The sequence below is a fragment of the Macrobrachium nipponense genome, chromosome 11 (assembly GCF_015104395.2).
Source record: "Macrobrachium nipponense isolate FS-2020 chromosome 11, ASM1510439v2, whole genome shotgun sequence".
NCBI classification, from domain to species: domain Eukaryota; kingdom Metazoa; phylum Arthropoda; class Malacostraca; order Decapoda; family Palaemonidae; genus Macrobrachium; species Macrobrachium nipponense.
Window position 1 is genome coordinate 5,724,807 of NC_061087.1, and position 27,500 is coordinate 5,752,306.

Sequence of the window (27,500 nt, forward strand, 5' to 3'; positions counted from 1 at the left end):
AGATTCATTTTATATGTTGCAGGAAAAAAGTATTCTTTAATATTGAAGAGATGTCATAATATTGTTACCGTGAACTTAGGTTTACGTTTTTAGCTCCACTTACTTTGGATTCGGTCTCTTAGTCATGTCTGGCTCTTTCTCGTAGACGATTCTAATTAGCGTGATTTTCCTTTGTATTATTTGTTGTTGCTGTAGGTGGCGGTGGTGCTTGAATTTCAAGTCAGTGGCCCTTGTGGGCTTGTTTCGTATGAATAGGGTTCATCTTCATATAATAATAATACTAATAATTTCAGCTTGTAAAGTTCCTGCAGGAATCATAACTGCTAAAACAAACTGAATTATTGTTGGTACAAATTACCAATTCTAATTCTCTATTCGGTACCAGAGAACTACCTCCCCATAAATGTTGCACAGGGAGGCGGGGTGGGTGTTGGAGGGAAAGTGGTGTGGGGGAGGGGTGAATGACGAGGAGGAAGAGGTGGAGGAGAGATCTGAACTTATCAAGAGTTCTGTCAACATTTAGAAATTGTCAATTACCAATGAATTTATCATTGGGCGAAAATTAACGGAGTCCGTCAAGTGACGCCTCGTGATTTTGTTTATTCAGAGTCCTGATGCCTCTCTCTCTCTCTCTCTCTCTCTCTCTCTCTCTCTCTCTCTCTCTCTCTCTCTCTCTCAGGAAGTTCCTTTGACAATGTCATTATTGACCAATTGAATGTTATCATTGGGCGAAAATTAACCGGAGTCCGGTCAAGTGACGCCTCGTATTTTGTTATTCAGAGTCCTGATGCCTCTCTCTCTCTCTCTCTCTCTCTCTCTCTCTCTCTCTCTCTCTCTCTCTCTCTCTCTCTCTCAGGAAGTTCCTTTGACAATGTCATTCTTGTTTTATCGTCATGGCAAGCGATCTGAAAATGTTTTTTCTTTCTGAGAAATATTCAGATGCAGGTTTATGATCGTATTAACAAGTTGAAAAATAATGTACTGGCCCGTCAGTTTTCCTGCACAATATTTTTCATGTTTCTTGGATCTTTTATGGAATTTTACATGATTTTTTTTTATTTCATGACTAATAAGATTGAAAGCTCTCAGGAGTCATTTTTAGTGAATGCGTTCAGGTTTTCTAAATCATTGTTTATATCTGTTACAGCTGATGTAGTCTTTATCGAGATTTTCAATTAATGGCGGTCAATTTATTCCTTACAACTTTTCATACTTTATTTGAAATGGTTGTTAGTTTTCCGCAGATTTATTCAGCTCTCATGTAACTGTTTATAAATTACTTATGGTAAAAATCCATCAATATTTTATCTGGCTTTATAAAGCTTCTTAGAATTTTCTTTAAAGATTTTTATGATAAGATCTGCTGCAATTTGATATATATATATATATATATATATATATATATATATATATTATATATATATTTGATATTGTAAATAGCCACAAAAGCCCTCTTAATTTCTCAAATTCTTTGCTCTTGAGAAGTTAAGAGGGCATTGTGGCTATTACAATTTTTATATTTATCTGTTAAAAGGACGAGTAGATTCTATGTATATATGTATATTAGTTATATATATATATATATTATATATATATATATATATATTGTATATATATATATATTATATATATTTATATAGATATATTGTATACTATATATATATATATTTATATATATATATATTATATATATATATATATATATATATATGTGTATATAAAATATGTATATAAATATATATGTATATATATATATATGTATATGTATATAAATATGTATATATATATATATATATATATATACATAAATAGAATATATTAGTATATATATATATATATATAGATATCATAATATATATATATATATATATCTGTATATAGGTATGTATATCAGTTCTCCACATTTGACGTGAAACGGTTTCGGTGAAGCATCATGAGTAGCTATTTGTTTCTTATGACCAAAACTATTAGCTGAAAGAGGTTAGGCTCCATCTTTTGTACTTTTACTTTCAGAAATTAGTAAACATTGCTGGGGAAACTCTTCTCTCTTTGTTTTAGCTTTTTTATGCGTTTTGGTGTTTCAATTATATGAAAGTTTTCAATGCAAAACCGAACATAATCAATTGCATCTTCCAGTTAATTTCGTTTCTGAGGATTTTTATCACAGAAATTAAATTTACGGTGATATCAGACAGATTTACATGAGATAACAAATAAGAAGTGCCCTTCGGCTCAATCGAGCTTTCTGTACATCGTATAATCTAGGCCGCCGAAAATAGATTTATCTTTCGGTGATCGCAGTATAATGCTGTATGAGCCGCGGCCAACAAACGCTAACCACGGCCCGGTGTTTGCCTGTCCTCTATTGTTGCCAGGAGCACGGTTATGGCTAACTTTAACTTTAAATGAAATAAAACCTACTGAGGATAGAAGCTACGCAATTTGGTATGTTTGATGATTGAAGGTTGGATGATCAACATACTAATTTGCAGCCCTCTAGCCTCAGTAGTTTTTAAGATCTGATGTTCGGACAGAAATAGTGCTGACAGAAAAAGGACGGACGGACAGACAAAGCGGGCACAAAAGTTTTCTTTTCAGAAAGCTAGAAATCCGCTAAAACGTTTCCTCATCCATTGATACTTTATAGTTCGTGAGACCTACTGTTACAGACAAGTCCTTTTGTCCACATCACTGCGTTACCATCATGAGCAAAAACATAGTTATTATTACTTATTTGTAACTTATTTTTTCCCTTGTCATTGTTATTTGTGATTTAAAGTTTTACAAAAATATCCTATGAAATAAGATGCATCTAGTGATATACATTTTTTCTGATAAATGATTTGAAATGAAAAAGTGAATTAATATCTTTCCCCTGCCAAATGAGCATCTCTTAGAAGTGATGTAAATGAAGTAGCATTTTCGCACCTTAAAGATGGTATTTTTAGACGGGAAAACTTTGAAAAGTGGAAAAGGAAAGTGCTCAAATATAGAAGACATTCATTGCCAGCCCAGCAATTAGTGCCTGCAACATTTTGCGCGAATTGTTTATATATTTCTCCGCCGTTCAAGGAGTAATTTAAGAGCACGGTTTTTTCTCTCTCTCCTCCACAGTAATTTACATTTTACAACTTGCGAGAGATATTGAAACTTATGTCACTAGAGTAATTGCCGGAGCCGCTCCATAACCGCAGTCTTGTTAGCTGAATAAACGAGCAACAAATGAAATACGTTTTTAACTGTTGATGGCGCTGCATTTTGCCCATTGCGCCATTGACACGGGGGAGGGGGGGGGTGGGGGGGCTGGGTGGTGGGGTGGGTGGGGAGGGGGGATAGGAGAGGCAAGGGGGTCATAAGGGCCATGGGTGGCGGGGGATGGGGGTTGTTGGAGCTGGGGGGGAGTGGTGGTTGGGTTGGAGTGCCGGGGCAAGTCCCGGGAAGTGCATGCAGGAGCAAACAATTTCAATTAAACGACTATTGTGCAGGTAAGATAAGGTTTGAAATTCTGTTTACTAAGCATTTCCATGCTCTCTCTCTCTCTCTCTCTCTCTCTCTCTCCTCTGGTGGTGTCCCCTCCCGCTTGGAGTCGATTATAAGTAAGAATGCACATCTCACCTGGCGCGAGACATTATCAGTCCACTACATCGGTACAACGTAATTGATAGTTGGCCGTCTCATAATGATAACGGCGTTGTACATTCATCGCCGGAATGGTATGTAAAGTGCAACGGGTTTGTGCGTGCGTTTGTGCGCGGTTTGTTGATATGGCGTTGTGCAATAATTGTCTCATCAAGGTTCTTGTAGCGGCCGAGAGGTCCGACTGCGTTGCTTTTGTCGCGGCAAAATTTGTAAATGTTATTAATAATAATTTCATTGTTGTGTTGGGGTCTTCTTTTACGGCACGCTTTTTTTTCTCTCGTGTTTTTCTGCGTCAATTTTTATTCCAACCTGAAAGGCTGTTTTGGCTACTACTTTGAAATTTGGAAATATGGTCTATGACAAATATTCAGGATTTTTCTGCTTTGTATTACTGCAACATTTTCAGAGCTTCAGAATTGTGGTTTAGGCATTCTGAACATTTTAGATATTCGTCTTTTTGAAAACTCGGAGAAAGTTAATTATGAAATGAAATCACATATTTAAATTTACATTGGATTCATTTTATTGTGTTGTAAATATTTCAGAAATATATTGACTTTTTAACTCCTACTTGGAGAGCGTTATGTAAGGATTCTATAAGTAACATTTTTCAGAGTTTATTTTTTATTACAGGAAAATGGGGGTTAGAATAGATGGGTATTTTTAGAAAGACTTTTAAAGATTTTAAACATAATCCTGTAAAAGAATTAACTGGATTTTTAGGTCTCCATGAGCGTTTATAGAATATTTTCACAAATATTTTAACAAAGTAAGTATTTGGATTAGAAATTTTTCGTTATTTTTCTTCTGCGTGTGTGCCTGTGTGTGTGTGTGAGTGTTGTTTTGTGTGTGTGTGTGTGTGTGTATGTAAGGAGCGTTATCATTCTGAGGTTGAAGGAAGTATTGAGAGTAAAATATCCTCTGAAATCACTTGCATGGAAATATACATTGCAGAAACCCTTGTAATGATAAAGTATTGAGTCTCTGAAATTACTAGTCTAAAATGTGCTGATACAGCATTTGTAAAAACACTTACATAAACTCAGCTGTGAATATTTATATCTATTATATATTATTATATATATTCTCTATATTAATATTTAATACTTATAGTATATATATAGAAGTTCTTAATTATAATTATATTATAATTATATATTATATATATATATATATATATATATATCTTTATATATATAATAATATATATAGTTTATAGTATATGTATAATAACAAGTTTATAATATGTATTGTAAATATTAAATATATAATATAATATATATAATAATACAATATATAATTAAATTATATAATATATAATATATATATATAAAGAATATATATGTGTGTGTGTGTGTGTGTGTGTGTGTGTGTGTGTGTGTCTGTGTGCAAATGATCCAGTGATAAATGAAGCAAGAAAGGCAGTCTCACCATAACCATAATTAACTGAGAACTTGTGTTGGGCGACATGATGACAGCAAGTGCCTAAAATTGATGTAGACAAGGAATAGCTCTCTCAGCTGTTGGAAACATTTCTTAAAGGAGTTTTTATTAAGTTTTTATCTGATAATGTAAGTACCGTTTAATATTACACAATATATCTTATTGTTAACAGGTTGTGGATGGTAAGTGCATGGACCATATAAGTTTATCTAGCATATTTGACATTGACAGTGAAATTCAGGAAGTTCGTTAATTGAAAAATATTAGTTTTCAATTCGGAATAAATATTTAATGCCTTGATTAGTCTTTATATCTTGAGGAAAGTGAACGATTATACTTTGTAGAACTAAGATTAATACTTTTTTCAAACTTTCTTGTAGGGCTACTCAGCATCTAACAAAATACTGTAATTTTGAGTGTGTTGAGAAAATCATTATGTAAGTGATGTGAATTCATTAGTAAAATTAAAGTTTTGTGAAATGTTACTCATTAGATTTATTATGTTGGTTAGGATCTGTGATTTATTACAAACATATTCAGTGCTTAAGTGTTTACACTGGTAGGTGTTTTCATATAATGTAACACAGCTACTTCGGCATACAGATATATTTATTCCCAGGCATGAAATTTAGCCAAATTATTGTATTTAAAAAAAAATACATGTGTACATATAATTAGATTCCTAATTATGAAAGTCAAGAAAATTGTGTCTAGGAAGTCAAATATCAATTTGAGAAGGTTGTCACAGCTATATTTACCATTAAAAAATTCATTGCTGAATTCTTTTGAATGAGGTCGGATGTTTCATGACAGTGAAAATTAAGGTACTTCGTTTGTATTGTCTTGATTTCAGTAATTAATATTCGTAAAAACTTATTTCTCAGCAGTGTTGTAAGATAAGCTGTTATGCCCGTTTAAAGTATTTGAAAGTAGTTCGAGATAATTTCAACTTCAGTTCTTTTACCATTTGAGGCTCAACATTCATTATAATTAATATTAAAAATAAATCATATTATAAGCAATTTTCCTAGTGCTGTATGTGTGCACATGCGGTATATGATAATGTATTTCATATAGGACATTGATATGGATAACAAACCACGTAGAAATATAAGCAGCATTCATATATTTCTTTATTCAGAAACCTCTACATATTTTTGCTTTTCCCTTACATTTTTTTTTCATTCTTCCATATTTTCCCAACCCCTTGTTACTTACTTTCTCCATCATCCCCTTCATCGCACGTCAATCTTCATTTAATCTTTATTTACAGGTTTATTGTCTCCCTTTCCCTCTCCCTTGCATATCATGTTCGTTATTTTATTATTTGTTTACCTCGCTCTCTGGCGTTTCCATATTTCTTGTTCTCATTTTGATTTCTTTCTTCCTAGATTTATAACTTCCCATCTTTTTCTGTCCCTTTTTTTTATTTCGTGTTCGTACCGATTTTATTTTTTCCAAGATTGAAATCCATTTCTTTTTTCTTGGGTTTTTATCTTGATTCTTATTTCGATTTCGTTCTCTGGTTTTTGTGGTTCATTCCATCTCTAAATTGCTTCGCTTTTAATATTTCCCAGTCTACTTTTTTTGATTGGTTTCGCTGTTGGTTTTATTTTGATCAGTTTTCTCTCCTGTTATTTATGATGGTAATAGCTTTTGTTTATTTGTCTTTTATACTTTGACCATTTTTACATTCACGTTTTAAATGTTTTCTTTACCCGTTGACGAAATATTTCACATTTTAGGGAAATAGAATGCGTTCTCACTTGAATACACTTTTAAGTATTCATAGTATTTTTTTTATTGTTTATCTTAGTTCTGCATGTATATAAATTCATCGTTTTTATGTATATCGCAAGGAAGAGGCCAAAAGCACACGCGCATACTTCACATGCATATAAAGACGCATACATTGCTTGCATGCGCAGACATCTGTCCCCTTCCACTGCATCGTCTATTTTTTTTTTCTTTTTTTTCTATTAAACAGAAATTAGATTCTGCTCCTTCCCTTTTTTTTCCCCTCTTGGCTTCCATCCTCTCCCCCATCGATTCCTCCCAAAGTTTCTCTTTCACTTTCCTTTCACGCTCACATGTGCTTTCTCTGTGTGGTTTGTGAGTGTGCACGCGCGTGTGGAAGACCGTACACATGTGCATGTTTGTCCAGCAGTGCCTTAGTCCTGTGCCATCGATATTCCGGCCGTATTTGAAGCGTGTAACACAATCAATTATCCATTTTGTTGTGAACCCATTTAGTCTTGCTTCCCTCTCTCCTGGAGTTTTTATTGGCCCTCCCTCTCGCCCTCCATTAATGCCACTGTCTCGGTCATAGACTTCAATTGTTTTTCTTTTTTTCTTTTTTTTTTTTTTTTTTCTCCCTTCGTTGCTCTTTTGTTTTCCTTGGCCTTTCAGGCTCTGATCTTACTTTCCTTCCCCCATCATCCTCCTCTTCCCTTACCCACCCCCTTCTTCTTCTTCTCCCTTCTTCTTCTTCTCCTCCTCTTCTCCTTCTTCTTCATCCCCATAGACCTCGGGCTTCCTCCTCCTCCTCCTCCTCTTCCTCCTCCTCCTCCTCCTCCTTCAGCATCCGTTACTATCTCTGTCCCCCTCTTTGTTTTTTAACAATTTCTCTTGGAGGGTGTGTTTTATTGTTCTTGCTGGTGGGGAGGTTCAGTTGGAATGATAGGTTTACCTTCTGTTTCTCCGTTGTTTAGAATGCATGTTTACATCAAGGCGCGTCTCACTTTTAAGGAACTTGATATCCGTATATTCAGAACAGCCTTAGGTACATGCACACTGCCTCAGAGAAATAAATATATGGTATGTATATATATATATATATATATATATATATATATATATATATATATATATATATAGTGTGTGTGTGTGTGTGTGTAAATAAATGTATGAATTTATTCTCATATTGGCTTTCCTGCTTGGCTTAAAAAGAATCTGGAAACTGATATACGGAAACTGCATCACTCTTGCGCTAACAGCATTTTTATGAGAGACCAAATTCAAGTTTGCTTTCGCATCTGCCAAGGACTTTATTCTTCTTGCTTATCATTATCTATTGTGTCTGTTTCTGATTGATTCATTTTTATTGTAATAATAGTAATAATGATGACAATAATAATGAAATTTGATAGATTGAGTTTTAGTGTAATAATAGTAATAATGATGACAATAATAATGAAATTTGATAGATTCAGTTTTATTGTAATAATAATAATAAAATAGATAATAATCGTGAAATTATTGTTGTTTCAGCCGTTACTGTTTTTCCGTATGTGCTTTTCTCTTTATTGCGTGTTATAGCCAGTGATGTTGTCAGTAGCTTAATTAATAAAATAACAGGAACAAACTGAAAGTTTGCTTTGTTTTTTAAACGTTGTTGAGTTTCTTTAATTAAGAAATATTTTCAAACGCTGCAATTGAAGATTCATTCAAAGAAGTTGGTTCTTTTTCGGATCGTTCAAAATAAAAATAAAAAATTAGGTATCGTATTATATGGGCCTGAACGTCCATAATGGAAATTTTTCCATGAATGAATATGGAGATATAAGAGGATTTATGAAATATATAATATCCATGATGTGTCATTTGATTTGATCATTAAAATATTTTATTGTGGCTGGGAACTTATCACGTGGTCAATTATATATTCAGTGACCTAATATGGAAAAGCGTATTTTCATTCATTTTTGTATATCATCATTCATTTAATTAATTTTTTGAAAGTTCATTTATAATGCTGATTTCGCCGCAAAATGCGAATTGGCTTATTTCATTAATAGTAGTGTATTGGAGCAATTATTATTTGGAGGGACTTTTACTCCTACTATTATTGAGATGAGTTTTTATATTATTAGTAAATTGATTGTTTGGAACTGCTGATGTGACAAAAAATAGTCATTTACATCAACGCCAATAATTTTTTGTATCGACCATAACTACAGGTAATTACGTGCATTGCGTACTCTTGGTCATTTCCCAGAAAATGGATGTAAGGACACATTTTGGGCGCCTAGCAGGCCTTAAATTTGTCTAGCATCGGCCCGTCAGTCTTTTTTTTTTTTTTTTTTTTTTTTTTTTTTGAGCTATGTATCTATTCACTTGAAATTAGTTTCTTGCGGTACTTGCAATATGAACCAGCCCAACCTTTGGGTGGGGGGCCGGGGGAGGCGTTTCATTTTGCTGCTGGGCTGTTTTCTGGAGAAAATGAGTCTGGCAGACACCTTTCTATTGTTGTCTTTGTAGCCTGTCTGATAATTTTAGATTGGTTTGAGATGGTACCTCGAATATTTAATCAAATACATTTTTGGTCCTTTCTTTGAGGCCCTAAAGGAGCAATCAAACCATTTTTGGGGCCTTTCTTGGTCCCAAATGGGCAATCAAATAAATTTTTGGGTCCTTCTTTGAGGTCCCGAAGGGGCAATAAAAAAATTGTTGGATTCTTCTTTTAAGGTCTCAAAGGGTCAATCAAAAATTTTTGAACCTTTCTTTGAGGTCCTAAAGGTGCAATAAAAAAATTTTGGGCCTTTCTTTGAGGACCCAGAGCGGCAATCAGATATATTTTTCGGCCTTTCTTTGAGGTTCTAAAGGGGCAATCAAATACACACTGGGCTCTTTTCTGAAGTCCCATAACGGCAATCAAATACATTTTTGGGTCTTTCTTTGAGGTCCCAAGGGGGCAATCAAAAGAATTTTAGGCCTTTCTTTGAGGTCACAAACGGGCAATCAGATACATCTACGTGCCCTTCTTTGAGGTCTGCAAGGGGCAAACACATCAGTGGGTCCCCGGCGTGCTTATGTATTTGGAAATGTTGGGTTTTACCATAAATGTAACTGTTGTTAGATGTTAGTGTCTCTTTCTTTTGATCAAAAGGATCTGGGTTGAAGGCTTGTAGGAATGGGTATACCTAAAAATTATAAGGAATTAGAGAAGTGAAGGTCATTGTGGCTACTTTACATGGGCACACAAAAATGAATACAAACTAATATGATATACATATGTAGTATATATAATATATGATATATATATATATATATATATCTATATAATATATATATATATATATATATTATACATATATATATAGTATATATACATATATATAGTATATATATAGTATATATATTATATTATATATATATATATATATATCATATATCTATATATATATATATATGTATGTATGTATGTATACATATATTATATATATACATATAACGGGAAAAATGAGCATTTCCTTCCATATGGATGGTTTATTCATCTAAAAAAAAATGGCTGGAATAAATCTATTTTAAGGAGTTTGGATTAAGCTGACGACTAGGCCACGGGACACAAGCACATCTCTCCTGTTGTCATTGGAACTATTTTCTGAGTTTTGCATTAAAAATTGGCTGGGAACCAACATAAATAAATAAATAAATAAAAAGAAAATAATCTTCAACGTTTCAGCTTCTATGAAAGTAAAGTAGTGTATCATGAATATATCGTATTTAGGAATGTGGTAGCGTTAATACAATTAAAATCTCTATGAGTCTCTGTTGTTAAGATTTGTGGACAAAAACACTTACTTTTTATTATATGTATTTTTATTTTTAAAATTTCGAGTAGGAATTTTAATAATTTAATTTTTCCTTTTTTTTGACGTAGGTATGCCAAGTCTTGCCTTATTGCGTATTTTTTTGTCGTTTAGAAGTAAGTTGTACAAAAAAATTGCTTTCGTTTATTACAAAATTTCGTATACAGCTGAAAAGTGAAAAAGAAAATTTCATAAACAGCTCACGACTAGTGCGCAAGCTTTACCCAGGGCTAAGTTACCTTGATGTTACTTAATCGTATTTAATATATTTTTGCAAATTGTGGAAAAAAATAAATAGTGAAGTATTTTAATAAAAAAGAAAATGGTGTTATTAGTTCAGCGTAAGATATCTAATTATGTTTTAAAAACATGGAAATGAATGCGTATAACGTTCCCACACATGATTTTGCTCTTTGTTTCCCCTTTAAAAAATATACACTGGCCGCGTGTTTACTACAATTCCAGAATTTCATTGTAGTGACAAAGCTTAAAGGTTTTACGGCGAGTTGGAGAAGTATTCTCGGTTTTCAATGGAAATCCCTTTTAGTGTCTACGGGACAGCGTAGTAAACCGCTACTACGCCAGAAAGCAAAACCCAAAACCTCACAATAATATCCATTTTTGCTCTAAGTTTGGAGAGTTTTAACACTTTTCAAAAGTTCGGTTAAATAGCATAGTTAGAAAAAGTTGTCTGCAAAACGACGAGACAAGAATTCAAATGACCGTACTTTCGATGGTGTACATTCTCGCTGGACAAGCGCATTGTGTCCGAAGGTGACTCTTGATTTTCTCGTTTAGACCCGACAAGCCGAGTCGTGGAGGAAAATGTGAAGGTTATTGCTGGCGACATTACAACATTTAAATGTTAGCATTTCGATTTTCTCTCTCTCTCTCTCTCTCTCTCTCTCTCTCTCTCTCTCTCTCTCTCTCTCTATATATATATATATATATATATATATATATTTATATAATTATATATATACTATTACTATATATATATATATTATATATATATACATATATATATACATATATATTATATATATAAATATAGTATATATATGATATTATATGTATATATATATATATATATGATATATATATCTTATATATATATATATATATATGTAAGTGTTTACATAATAAAAATATGGAATGTTAGTCCAATATATAAAAGATTGCTTGCAGGAATGTGATCAGACTAGAGACGCTAAAGATGACGTATACAATAAGTATGTAGGCTAAGATAACATGCCGTCACCTGTAGTCATTCAATTGTTTATAAACATTAGTCCAAGCTCCCTGCTTGAGACAACTACCCGACCTATAAATTCAAACGGCCTACGTGATCTGTAGCGTGTCTCATTTTGTGTTTCGTATGAAACTATGTCATTTGTATGTATGTTCATATGTTCGAACTACTGTCTGTTCCTTCATAACTTGTAACAGAGATGGTAGACGAGCAGAACAGAGTTAGCTATCGTCATTAGAAGACCTGTACCTCTTTACCTAAGCTTTATCATGTAGAGGAATAGGATTAGCCATCATCATTGGCAGAAGCGATCAAGCTATCGTTATTAGAAGACTTGTACAATCATATCTGATCTTCACCATGTAAAACTTCAGAAGAATATATAATTTTTTATACTTAGTGTTTTTTTTTCTACAAGAACCTCCTCACCATGAGTTTAACACATCGTCGTAATAACCAACAAGATAATACCGACTTCGTAAATGATCTACAAACCCCCAGACACTCCATTGAAGATGGAAGTGCAATACCAACCGACTTAGCGTAAGATTATCGCTAGTCTAACATTACCTCATAGGGCGCCTTATCATACAAGGCACAAGCCCTAATATTGGTGGCCCAAGCGTACCAGAAGAACTCTACAACGTCCTACGAAGAAAAACCAGAATAATAATCATGTATCATAAGAAGTCAACGACGACGGAAGCAGCAGATTCTTCAAGCAACCTAGTATCATCGTTAGTGAGCGACTTCAGAAAACAATAACGAAAACTCTTCAACGACGACGAAAGCAAAACAGATTCTTCAACCAACTTAGTATCATCGTTTAGTGAATAACTTCAAGAAACAAAACCAACGTGTCCTTTTTTCCTACGGCAACGCAAGCTTCGTCTCTCATTAGAATCATTCAAGAAAACATCGTTAGTGAGCGTTTCCGGCACTTCAAGAAACAAACCGAACGCGTCTGCAGCATCGGATCTTTCAAGGGCTCGAATCATCGAAACAACGCGCACGGGGGGGGGGGAAACTGAAGCCAAACCAGGTCATCCGCTAAATAGAGAAGGAGGACCAAGGCCGTGTGTCGTTATCGGGAACACCAGTGAACTTCCCACAAAAGCAAGCTAAGTACAATTTTTATTCATTTGGAGTAACTTTGAGTGTTTTCCTTTGCAGGTCGAATTTCGTTATTCCTGTGGCTGAAGTTACGAGACATTCTTAATCTTAACTTTTTTACAGAAATTATCTACATCATTGAGATATCGCTACTGCGAGTTTTTATCTTTGAGTGTCTGTTTCCAGAAGTTCTACTGAAATATCATAATCTTATACTATGTTAATTTTATCATTTTGGGTGATTTATTAATCTTACGTAACAAATCATATTAAAACACAGTGAATATGCGTTTACGCAGTGGACGTCTGTATTTATACAGATGCATGGATAGGTCGTAAGCACCGTAGTGATTAGAAAACACACAAAAAACAAGTGGAACACCCGTACAAATCTAGATAAATTAGAGGTAACACTATTTCGGGTCATGACAATAAATGCTCCTTTGCAAAGTCCCGATCGCAGTTTTAGCCTTAAGTTTTTTGAGTTATATAAAATATCGAACCTCAATGACTCAACTTAACTTTTAAAATATGGCTGGATTGCAAGGAATAACATGTCTGTAAAAAACTTTCATCAGGCTAAATGCGCTGACCAGGATCACTCACTACTTCAAATTTTAGCAAAGAATGAAGTACAAACAGTTAATATTGAATGCAGTAGTGATAACTTGTCTTATTAGTAATCGCTCAGTTCCTAATAGTTCGTCATTCATTGCTTTAAGACGTAACCAGCAACATAATGCTAAAAACACACAATACGTTGCCGATGGTAATAAAGAGAAGGATCCAATATTATTACAAAAAGAAATAGAAACAGTAGCCCGTTCAGAATCAAACAAGCAAACTCGGTGACTGTGTCACCCTAGTCAAGCGGTCAAGGTCAGTCAAAAACTGCCGAAGTGTTCAAAGCATAGCAAATTCCATACAATAAGCGACTCTAGCAGAGTGGGGAAAAGCGATGTTTGGTTCATACATACGATATCTTTTTGAATTAAAAAGGATTTTTTCTTTTATGAAAACACACGACCGTATAAAGTAATCAGAGCAGGTTTTCGTTTTTTTTTTAATACGTAAGTTATTATAAGTAGTGGTGGATAAAGCCCGACTGTACGCGCCGTAAAAATTAGAATATCTTGTTTATTCCTTTAGTACACGTAATTATTCCTGTATTTACGGACCTCACCGTCTGTTGTTCGAACTTCCCTAATGAGAAGTCCGGATAAGCGAGTGTTTACAGATACCTCTATAGTTATAAAAAAAACATTGATCTGTAATCTAGTGTAATTGTAAGATTCATCTAGGGGTATACAAAATATTAACTTACATCCTGCAAAATAAGGCGTGTTTATCAAAGGGAAATCCTATAAACCTTCAAACATATTAAAATCCGTTTGAACAAAAATGAGACAGTTAATCAAATAAATAACTTATATAAAGGAACTATCATTTGTCTCATAAATCGTAACATTGTTCAAATGACCCAACAGAATTCTCCCACAACCGCAGTCGCACTTTGCACACAAAATCTCGAGAAGCATGCACCCTCGAATGTCTTAGTGCGTGTAAAAAGACTTTGCTGGGAAATGAACTTTTAAATCCTTCCCGACACTCTGAAAAATATAACGATTTCCGCGAACAAAAGCCCTAGACACGGTTGACTCGCTGCAAACAAGTTAATATAGTAATCCACAAAAACCTATACATATAAATATCGCATTTCTTTTATTGTTGCTAACTTTTAATCCCGCCCAACCAGTCGTGGATGAATCTCTCTGATAATCTATCTAAAGTAATATCAGTAAAGTCATTCAAGCAGAGGTGATTCAGCAGAAATTTTTTTTTATTCTTTTTACCTGAATACCAGGAGTTTCTCCACTAGCGAGTGATCTCTGGGAAAAACGGATGTAATTTAACACAAAATACGGTCTAAGGACAAACATAAAGCTATATACGTACCTTCGTATAGACTCTCACTGCAATTTCAAAATAGAGATAAATGACGAAGTTGAAATATGTTAGTAATAGGAGCCATTAGGAAATCAAATAGCCCATATAATTTTCCCTCAAAACTTCATGCCATAAAAGATCGGACTTCCGGCGTAATCTGCGTTAGATTTCTGTCGCTTAAACAAGGAAACGACTCCCGATAGTTTCCAGTGCCAGGTACCGACGACATCTTATCTCTGTTAGGTTAGAATAAATTTTTCACCAGCTTGGACTTACTTAAAAGGCTTTTACCTGATACCATTACCTAAGTGATTGTACCTCATATACCGTTTTTCAGCACACTCAGGGGACATTATCAATTTTTACGTATGCCTCCGGCTTACGTTGCGCCCCAATTATAATATAGTGTTTGGAGACTTTTAAGGGATACCTACATGCTTATATGGTTTGATCTTGTAATCTTTTCTAATACCTTAGAAGTACATTCACATAAACTAGAGCTAGTGCTACAGAGACAAAGACAAATAATCTCCGAGTAAAATATCTAAATGTGAGTTTTTAAAAACCGAACATGTTTATTTAGGTTTTATGTGTCTAGTCAACGGTCTAAAGTAGTCCATGGTAAGTGTCGGCTATTCATAACTTTCCGGTACTTATTAACGTAAAAGGGGGATACAGCACTTTTGCGCTTTAGTGGGTATTACAATCGTATGTAAATATGTAACTCTTCAATCATGACAGCTCCTTTAACAGATCTTACGAAGAAGAGCGTAGATTTTATTATGGTCTAAAAGCTTCAACAGGCGTTCGATATCTTAAAAGCGAATAATGCAGCTTACCTAACACTTAAAAATCCCTGATTTAAATAAGGAATTTTTTTTTTTTTTTGCAACAGACGCCTCAGACCAAGGGGTAAGAGGGTATTACTTCAGTAATATGATAAACAGTTCTTCCCTATAGCTTTTTATCACGTAAACTAAAGCCCTCTGAAAGTAAATATGCAGAATAGGCAAGGAAGGGCTAGGTATCTTTAACACTAGTACATTTTAAGTTCATAATCTATGGCTATCCTGATAAAGTCCTTACTGAACATGAGTCCTTTACCGAGTTTTTCAAAGGCTTTAATCACAGTCCAAAAGGAACTCGGTGACAAATGATCATTCAGGTTATTGGAGCCAAGATAAGATATCTACCTGGGAAAGCAAACAAATATCATAGCTGACGCATTATCCCGCAATCCCGCACCATACAGCAAAGAACCATTAATTGGACTAAAAGATATAGAAACATCCGTGCCTATTGTTAAAACCGTATCTAAACAAGAAAATTCCTTAACCCAAGAGATCGCGAGCATTGAATATCTGGGTCGGAGCGCAGAACTGTTACAAACTGAAAACAAAGCAATTGTCAACAGCGATAAGCAAAACAATAAACACCAAACAATAAACACTTCGAAACGGAAACAGGGTCAGTGGCTACCAGGCAAAACAATAAACACTTCGAGCAGAAACCCTAAAGCAAAAGTATATTTATAGTATGTGTATCAGAATAATGTAATCAAATGTAATGTTCTATGTAGGTCTGTGACGAGGAAACCCGAAGAACACAGCAGAGGACTAACGACCAGGTAGTAGTAATAATCTCTCTCATACCAATCGTCAATTAAACCTGGTTTGCATTCCGTCATCCAGGGTTCCCTCCTATGTCACAGAAAGCCAAATCACTGTTTTACTGGCCTACAATGCTTACAGATATAAAAAGCACATAACTGATTGTAACACGTGTCATGAAAACAAGGGACACACTAAGACACCTGTCAGTTAAGGGCCTATCCTGTGCCAAATCAATCCTTGAAAGAATATACGTAGAATTATTAACAAAATTATGAGTCTGACAGAGGAATGAACCCACTTCTTAGTGTTAATAGTTCCTTGACACGTTATAGATGGAATTAATAGCACTAAAAACAAACACCGCAATTGAGTGCGTTAGGAATATTTATGAGTGCTAAATCAGTTAAAATGGAATTCAACACATAATAATCTGTGACTCGGGTGGTGTAAATCAATAATAATCTCCATAACACGTTGTGTGAATTCTATCCATTAAGAAAAAACCAATAATATATTTTACATCACCCAGTCAATCGGTTTGGTTTGGTAGAATAACGGATAATTAAATAGGAAGTGTCAATGTCTTACGAGTTACAACTCGTGATATTGGATCCGAAACTGGATTATAGCGGTTCTCGCGGTTTTAAATACCTTTATCATTTATATCTTGTATCTATAGAATTGATGCCGCAAGTAGCCTTATACGGTACGCCGCTAGAACACTTTTCCACATATTCAAGCCAACCCATTAATTTATCAAATATATATAAAAAAATATATAAATAAATAAATATAAAAAAATAAAATAAATATGGATACAAGTGGAGTCAATATAATAACACTCCGTAAGACGTCGGAAGGGTTACAAATTATAATAAAAAAAAGGAATCACGATAAAATCAATAACGCTTTAGTAATGACAAATAAGCTAACAGTTCAAACACATATCAAAAACCTACTGACATATTGTCTGTCCGGTAATTTATATTCGTAGTCAATGAAAAAAAAAAAAAAAAAAAAAATAATAATAATAATAATTAATAAATAAATAAATAAATAAAATAAAATAAAAGAGATTTTAAAGTCAGGAAGTCTAGAAGTGAAAATCTTATCTATGGAATAATCCTATATGAATCTTAATACAGGGCTAATACTATATAATAGAATTTGTATGGAAACCTTTTTTCATTAGTTTCAATAAGGAATATTTAATATTAACATAATCATGCAGTTTTTCCAACATGAAACTAATATATTGTTCAATTTTGGTACTGTTTTTTTTCAGACATTCTTCTCATGTGGGGTCGAGTATTAAAAAACAAAAAATTTATCCTAAAGTCGTATTTATTACAGCAAGTAACGTAACTCTTAGCTGGCTGAGAGCAATCTCCTGCCAACGTGACGACGTCTCATCATTGCCGTATCAGCATTTGTTCCTTTTAACCTCATAATCTGCTTACACAGGCTTCATCTGTGTGTCGTCTCTGCTTGCAAAAGCAGATTGACTGGAGAAAGAAATGCTTAGCCCGAACTTCTCATGGGCAAGGCAGACGTTTAGGTACAGTGTCTATCGTATGCGCAATGCAACTTGCAATCATTTTAAAATTAATAAACAAAATAAGGAAATTAGAATTTCTATAAACATCAAAATGAATTAATTTTTTCTGAAGCCTCATAGACATTTAGAAGTATCACGATATGGATATGGATTATTTACTTGCAACATTAGCTTATTACAATCCAGGTAAATCACATTCATGGGAAAATGTTACATTTTCTTGAAAAACCCAAAGTTTATATAGAAATTAGTTACATAGTGGGTTTTTCGTTGCATCTCCTACCTATTAATAATGTTTTAAAAGTTAACCTCAGAGGATGCGCACGAGAAAATTGAATATGAAACTTTTTGTTAGGGCACATAGAATCATGATTAATCTTCTCTTTGACTCTTATGTTGCCTGGCAATCTTACAATTAGCTCCGTTTTCCACTTCTTTGTCTAGTAACTTACTACCAGTAATATCGAATTTTCTTTGGGATTCGTATTGAATATCTGTTTATTTTTTATAATTATGGATATTTTTACAGTCCTCATAGACCTGGATAGGTTCACTCATTGTTAATGCCATGGATAAAAAAGTTTGTACAGCGGACTCTTTTGAATTCCAAAATATCAGCGAATTCATGTGGGTTAAGTCTGGTCTAAATGGCTCTCTCCCCTCCCGTATTTGGATGTCGTCTGAATTTACTTTGCCCTTGTGACAAGTATAATTTCACTTGCAGGCTGATTAATGGAACCTGGTTACAGTATCCTGCAGTATGAGAGTTTCACATCGCAACTTCAAAAAATCGTTCGTTGCAGCGGACGACTACAGTCAAGTAAACAACCGCCTACAATGTGAAAGGAATTTCATGGACTTCTTCGACCGACACCGTATTCTCGTCGTTAATCTCGTTTTAATGCGGAATGCTCCGGCGGCTGTCGGAATCGACTACGAAAGGGACATACTTCCGACAATTACGACCCGAAGGATATTCAACTCTACTTTGCTGGCGAAGGACTCGTGCTGGGGATGTTTTTTTTATTCATCGCGAACGTAATCGTGTAGCTTAGGATGCAGAGAATAAGTATGAGCGCAAAAATAGAACGTTGGACCCGCCCAGGCAAATTTTTTCCCCTTGTTTTTAACCCTGTGAAAATAGGCCGTTTCATTGGGCTATAGGTGGTTGTCTGGAACTGTGTAATGGACGAAAAGTTGTTCGAACGCTAGTTAAAAGTGAAGTAGTATAACCTCGGTCATGTATCCTATATATATAAAGTATCATGTATCCTATATATAAATGATCATAAATAACAGAATCGAAATATATCTTTGCGTGTACGCAATAGGAATCTATTTAAAGTGCACATATATTAATCATAATTATATGAATCCATATACATATGTATAAACAAATCAGGTAGCCTATAATCAATCTGTTTACCTTTTATCTTACCAATATCTGCAGTTATTTATGAGTTAGTATATGAATTTGTTAATGAATCAGATATATAACAGTTAGCAAAAATTAAACATAATATTTTTATCAATTCATATATGAAATTTTTTTATCAGTTAAAAATATGATTTTTATCATGTTAATCTTCATTCTATGCAATTATCAGAGTACATTAGTATTTCTGTAGCATATGTATCTTAATGAGATGAAGTGAAAAAACTGTATCATTATATATCACGTGATCACTATTATTTACCATTATCATTGTTTTATATTTTATTACTTGAATCAATTCATGTACACCATGAATTTTTATTTACTTATATATATATATATATATATATATATATATATATATATATATAATTCACATAGTGTCTGTATCACTCCCTATAAGTCAAATGCAAGTCAAATTTGAGTAATATTCAGTAGTTGGTTTTGTAGCTGACCGAGCTGATGTAAGTGTTTACATAATAAAAATATGGAATGTTAGTCCATATATATAAAAGATTGCTTGCAGGAATGTGATCAGACTAGAGACGCTAAAGATGACGTATACAATAAGTATGTAGGCTAAGATAACATGCCGTCACCTGTAGTCATTCAATTGTTTATAAACATTAGTCCAAGCTCCCTGCTTGAGACAACTACCCCGACCTATAATTCAAACGGCCTACGTGATCTGTAGCGTGTCTCATTTTGTGTTCGTATGAAACTATGTCATTTGTATGTATGTTCATATGTTTCGAACTACTGTCTGTTCCTTCATAACTTGTAACAGAGATGGTAGACGAGCAGAACAGAGTTAGCTATCGTCATTAGAAGACCTGTACCTCTTTACCTAAGCTTTATCATGTAGAGGAATAGGATAAGCCCATCATCATTGGCAGAAGCGATCAAGCTATCGTTATTAGAAGACTTGTACAATCATATCTGATCTTCACCATGTAAAACTTCAGAAGAATATATAATTTTTTATACTTAGTGTTTTCTACAAGAACCTCCTCACCATGAGTTTAACACATCGTAGTAATAACCAACAAGATAATACCGACTTCGTAAATGATCTACAAACCCCCAGACACTCCATTGAAGATGGAAGTGCAATACCAACCGACTTAGCGTAAGATTATCGCTAGTCTAACATTACCTCATAGGGCGCCTTATCATACAAGGCACAAGCCTACTATATATATATTATATATAATAATAATATATATATATATATATATATATAATATATATATAGATATCTATCTATGGTATATATATAATGGATTTAAAAGAAACCAATACCTGGCATGGAAGTTGAGGAATCGAGGAGAATCACTGGGTACAGCTACAGCATTTAGAAACATAGAACTTGATTAACGTGCCCTATTCTGATCACTAGCATACATTGATAAAAATGGTTTGTAAGTCTCACTCGTTAGAGAGTATCACTGAGGGACCTTTTTCCAATGTCGTTTTAATGGCAGTGTTGTATTATCGAACTCTTGAGAATTTTCTGAAAATGCCCATTCCTTGGAGACATTGCTTTTTCAAGACACCAGAAGCCTAATTCATCGGTATCGTTCACTGGTGCAATTTTCTTGTAAAAAAAGGGGGGGAAATTTATTTAGGTTTTTCTCGTTATATTGCCACAAAATCAATGATAATGATAATGAATTATCCGATAAATGGATATATCAATAGTGAATAATTCATTGGTCAAATTACATTCTTGTTAGGCAGGTTCGCAAGAACAGTGTTTTGTAAGCAGTACTTTGTACTTTTGTCGTTGCAGCATCGTGGAGCAATTTTATCCCTCTCATAAGGAGCACTTAAGTGATTGGTGGAACATAGACAATATCGTAATGATTGATGCTATTGTGTTTCAAATTTCTGTATCCTGCCTTCGAAATTGTCGAAGTTATTCGAGGACAATGCCGTGAAAAGAATATGAAAAAATACCAGTATAAGTTCAATGAATGATTGATAACAGTAAACTTAGTCATGATATTATTATAATGTTATTGGAGCAGTAGTAAATATAGTTTAATAATCTTTTAATTAGAATCTGATTTAATTTAAGAATACTGCTTTATAACAACAATGCCTTTCAGACTGTTACTAGTTAGCTTTAATATACTTGGAAGTGTTTCGTTTTGTTTTTGTATATTTAAGAATATAACATGCTTAAACAGAATACTAATGTTTGACGATAAAAAAGAACTACAAAATTACCCATACTTCAGGTGTTTGTCCCTACGTATGAAATATATAGCTCGGATTGATTTATTTGCTGGTGCCTCATCTGAACTTCTTGAACGAATTGAATCAGAATGACCCACTATAAAATGAATGCTGTTGCATAAAGTATCACCTCATGCAGCTGCTGGATTGGATGTTGTTCAAGTTGACATCACTAGCTATGATTGTATGCAGGTTTCATCGAAAAATGTACCAAACGTTTGATCGAGTTCCTAAAGAGGTTTGATGTTTTTTTGTGCATGCTTCGGTTCGACACGGATTTGGTTCAGATATAGAGAGAAGTTCCCATTTTTGAGTTGGTGAATCTTGAATTATTCTTGTGTTATTTGAAAATAATGTGTTTATTCGTGTCTGTTCCACCAACCTTCTTACAATGTTGAGTTCTGGGAAGAGACGAAATGAATCTTTGATATATTAATTTGATGAGAATCGAACGATGTGTTATGTAGAACTGGACGTAACTTTTAATTCATAAGTATTTAAAGAATTATGTTAGCTTATTTTCAGTTTTTTCGTTGTGGAAACGGTGAGATGTCAGATGTACGAGTTCGTTTTTGTTTTCTGTAAAAGAAAACTACTGAGCTGGCTTTGTCTGTCCGTTTGCCATCACATCTTAAAAACTACTGATGCTAGAGGCTGCAAGTTAGTCTGTTGAGAATCCACCCTCCAGTCATCAAACATACCAAATTGCAACCCTCTAGAGCAACTGAGAACTGTCTGGTCGTGGCTGAGAGTTTCATACTGTAGCACATCGAGAGTTTCATAGAGCATTATACGCTGTACAGAAAACTCAAGTGAGCCGAAGAAACTTCTGTGCATTTTTTTCTTGTTTATTATTGACGTGGATATAGTCTTTTACTTGCTATCGTTTATTGGTTACAGGTACCTTTTTGTTAGAATAGTACGCATGACATCGAAGCTGGCATGCATAGTCATTTTCATTTTGGATCTTCATGATAACTCCCTTGAATAAAAGATTCTTTGTTCTAGAAGACTTTAATAAGATTCTTAATCCTTTACACATGTGAATCACGCTTTGGTTTGTGAATGTCGTGGTGGTTTGATTCCTGTTTTAATATGACACGGATTGTGGATTCTATAAGTTTGTCTTCTTAGTCATGAAAAGCTGACTCATTTTCTCTGACCTTTTCGGGGATTTAGCTTCCTGTTGGTTTAGTGGAGCAAGGAAACCCCAAGTGGCATTTCTTTTGTGATAAATACGATAGATGTTTTCATAGGACTCAAATTTTGTGAGAAGTGCATTTATTTGTTGGTGTTTAGGTTTTGCACGTGGGCAAGTCCATGTAGACACTCATACTAGGCCGTTCAGGTTGTGTAATGGTCCGCAAAAATTCCTGTTCTTTCTAAAACCTGTGCAAAAATAACAATCTATTGCCATGGACAATACATTTTCAATTCCAGATTTTTCTGTTCATGGCGAATTCCTTTGCCTTATTTGACGCAATACATTCTCATTATTATTTATATATCATTCATCAAACAATCATCAAAATGCAATAGACCCATAAAGTTTCCAAATGAACTCTTGATTTTCTCCTTCCAGAGGAATTATCCTTTACACACCCAACATATTACTAACTTAACACCGTGCTATGGCGTTCTTATCAACAGGGTGGATGTAGAATGAAGCGGACTGAAGAGACCCCAGGAATGACTTTCTTGGTAATCATGTAATCTACTCAGCCAATGAGCACTGGGTGGCCGCGAGTTCGATTCTCGGGCATTCCATTAAGGTGTGAGAGATGTGTAATTCTGGTGATAAAAGTTCACTCTCGACGTGGTTCGGAAGTCACGTAAAGCCGTTGGTCCCGTTGCTGAATAACCAATCACTGGTTCCATGCAACGTAAAAACACCATACAAACAACAATGAGCACTGGAAGAGTGGCACCGCTATTCTCGCCTGCCATCTTAGAATTTTAATTTCATCAAGGAATGCTGATTTTGAACATAATATGTAAGGTTATCTCAGTCTTCTCATGAAACCGTAGCCTGATCGACCGTTTAGTTAGTTTCAAACACCCAGTTGCTTCTTTCGTTTTTGCGCATATTTCATGACATTTGAGTTATTTTCTTTTTCGTGTATATGCGTATAGAGGCAGTCGCATTATCCAAAGAATAAATTTCAATGTTGCTCTATGCAAATGGCATTTTGATTCTGCAGCGGTAAACTGTTACATAACAGCGTATGGCTGTATGAAAATCTATTCAATTTGATTTTGATAACCTTTTGCATCGACAACACTGAACTCTGCTATATATTGTATGACTGTTCAAACATTTAACAAATTTGATATGGGTGGCTCTTGAAGTCCAACATATATGCAGAAGATGCAGGCAAATACGCCAGGATTATATTTTTCCTCCTATTTCTGGATTTTTTCCCCGGAAAATTATGGATAGTTATTCAAAACAATATATATATATATATATATATATATATATATATATATATATATATATATATATATATATATATATATATATATATACATACATAATACATACATACATACATATATAACCGAAAGCTCAAGTCGACAAAGAAAAGGCCCAGGTTCGAATCCTGGTCTAGGCAAATGTACTAATCAGTTTTTGTGTGAGTCGTTCCCATGATACATGAAATGAATTCGATATCTCGCGTATGCGCAATAGTTCTTTGTTGCGCGAATTATTTCGTGCAACATACCTCGTCTCGTCTGACCCTCAAATGCCAGATACGAGACTTTGTAAAGAAAGAAAGGCCTCTGTACACCCGTTCATTCTCTATGCTCTAATTTAGTCAATTTTAATGCAGAGTAACAGCTGGGCGGTCTTATTCGTCCGTCGAAAGTTACACTTAAGAACAGCAAGATTAACCCGGGTTTTCGTGGGCCCTAGGCTGTATTTGGGTCTAGCTTAATGGAAAGATGTATAGGGCTGCTACTGCACGGCAGCATTTGAGTATTTACGATGAGCTTGCTGAATTGTGGCACTTACGGTCATCTCGACATCCGTACTTGAACAAGCTTCGCCACGTTAACGATGTTTAGCTGATAGTTGGGCGGAAGGGGAAGAAGTGAGGGGGCGGAATTATGGCCGCTACTCTGGCCTTTAAGATGTGCTCGTGTTAATTTTGAAATATATACTGAATTGTTTTGACGGTTACATTTTGGTGTTAACAAAACTTGTACACCATCATCTTGTCTTTGAATCGTTGCAACCTTGCAAGAAAACTGTTTTGGAACCAAAATAAGACAAACAAATGAGACAAACCTACTTATGAAATGAGCATGTGAGGCAGATGCAAATGCTGGCTCACTTGCTCATTTCATAAATAGGTTTATATCATTTGTTTTTCTTATTTTGGTTTAAAAACAGCTTTTTTTCAGGTAGAGTTGCAGGTTAGCCATCAAGAGTAGAAATAAAGATATAATTATTTTGAATTTTATGTGATTGTTTAAACTTATGTAAAACTATTTTAGTCATCGTTGACCACTAATAATGTGACGTCAGTTTGAGAAGATGAAGCACTCAATTCGAATGATTGAGTGTCAAGCTTTCCGATCGCGGACGAATGGCCTTTGCTGTCGTTCTTGGATATGGGGTGGCAGGGTGACTGGGGTTTGTGGGGTGAGGGGGGTGGGGTGGGGGCCATAAGTGGGTGAATGCCTATACCTACGATATATTTCCCTGCGGTGTTCATATTCCATTGGGCGGATTCTGGAGACTGGTTATTGGCAGTGAATTTGTTATGCACTGCATGGTAGCTCTCTCTCTCTCTCTCTCTCTCTCTCTCTCTCTCTCTCTCTCTCTTCTGTGTTTGCGTTAGAGGTGGTTGGTAATGTTACTCTTTACTTATAACTCCATGGGTATTTCATTTTTGTACTCATTTGCGTCAAAATGCCAGGAATTTCTCTCTCTCTCTCTCTCTCTCTCTCTCTCTCTCTCTCTCTCTCTCTCTCTGCGAATGTGTGTGGTTTGTTATCTTACTTTTTTCATCTTCATTAATTTCCAATTTTATTATTCAATCGCTTATCTCAATATATATTAGAACTCTCTCTCTCTCTCTCTCTCTCTCTCTCTCTCTCTCTCTCTCTCTGTTTTCAGCTTGTATCCTAGTGCGTAGAGTGCATGGGATGTCATCTTAGTTTTTTACCACCATTTATTTCTTATTTGCCCTCTCAGTTGCTTATTTTAAAATACCAGGTATCACTCTTCCCTCAACCCAGAGCGCGTGGAATGGTATTACATTTTTATTGCTTAAATATCATTGCATTAACTTCTTATTTCCCCATCAATTGCTTATTTCAAAATGCCAGATCTATCTCTCTCCCTCTCTTATATCCCTTGTGATTCGGCTTTTTGTTTTTTGAATTAAATTGTCCTTATCTTTCGACTGTCATTCATCAGTAAATGATATTCTATTTCGTTATTTAGCTCCGTTTTTCAAAATGGGTCTCTCTCTCTCTCTCTCTCTCTCTCTCTCTCTCTCTCTCTCTCTCTCTCTCTCTTATGTCCTTTTGATTCTCTTTTTATCTATTATTTTTTATTTATTTTTTATTATTGTCGCATATCTTCCGAGTGTCATTCACCAGTAAATAATAGTTTCGTTATTTAGCTCCCTTATACAAAATAGCTCTCTCTCTCTCTCTCTCTCTCTCTCTCTCTCTCTCTCTGTCTTTCATGTCCTTTTGATTTTTACTTATTTTTTTTACATATCTTCCGACTGACATTCACCTGTAAATAATATGTTTTGCTATTTAGTTCCCTTATTCGAAATGCTGCTCTCTCTCTCTCTCTCTCTCTCTCTCTCTCTCTCTCTCTCTCTCTCTCTCTCTCTCTTTTACCCTTTAATCTTGCTTTTTCTCTTCAAGCCATTCCTCTTCAGTGTCTGTTTCCCCCAACTCTCTTTTTCCCCCAATTTTTTTTTAATTCCTCTTTCATTTTTATGTCGTTTTCTCTTCCCCGCATTTCTCTCTCATCCTGGAGATTTATATGGGCCCTAGCAATTCGTTAATTGGTTTCGTTATTGGAGATTTGGTGATTTATGCGTTAATCTACCATTTATTGGTTTTGAAGGTGAAATTTACGTTAACCCCTGTTATGTTTTTATTTCATTTTTTTCAATCGCTTGTTATTGTCCATTGATTTATTCATTTGGACGTCTGTTTCCAATTTCTAGTTGCTGTTTTTTTTTTTTTCATCAGATTTGTCTAGGTTTATGGCGATTAAGTTTGGCACGCAGCTGAATGAATGTACAACTGTTTTTATTTTTTTCTCTCTCTCTTTTGGTAGAGTTATGCAATGCATTTAGTATTTATCAGCATTGCATTGCTTATTACTGATTCTTTAATTTGCCTCTTTTTTTTTTTTCTATGTTTTCATAAAACCATTCGACCCCCGACGTAGCACCTGACTCTGGTGTTGCGTTAATTAATTTATTGGCGGAGGAATTAATAGTCAGTCTCCTGTTTCTGAAGATCTCGGTTTTTCCTCCCGTTTTTCTTTTATTTCGTAATTTCCTCCTTTTACTTTCTGACAGAGGTAATTATGTATTGTAATGTCCGGAAATGAATTTCGACGGTTTTTATCACACGTGGTAATTGGATGCGGGTTTTTTGATACCCTTTTTTTCATAAATTATGAAGT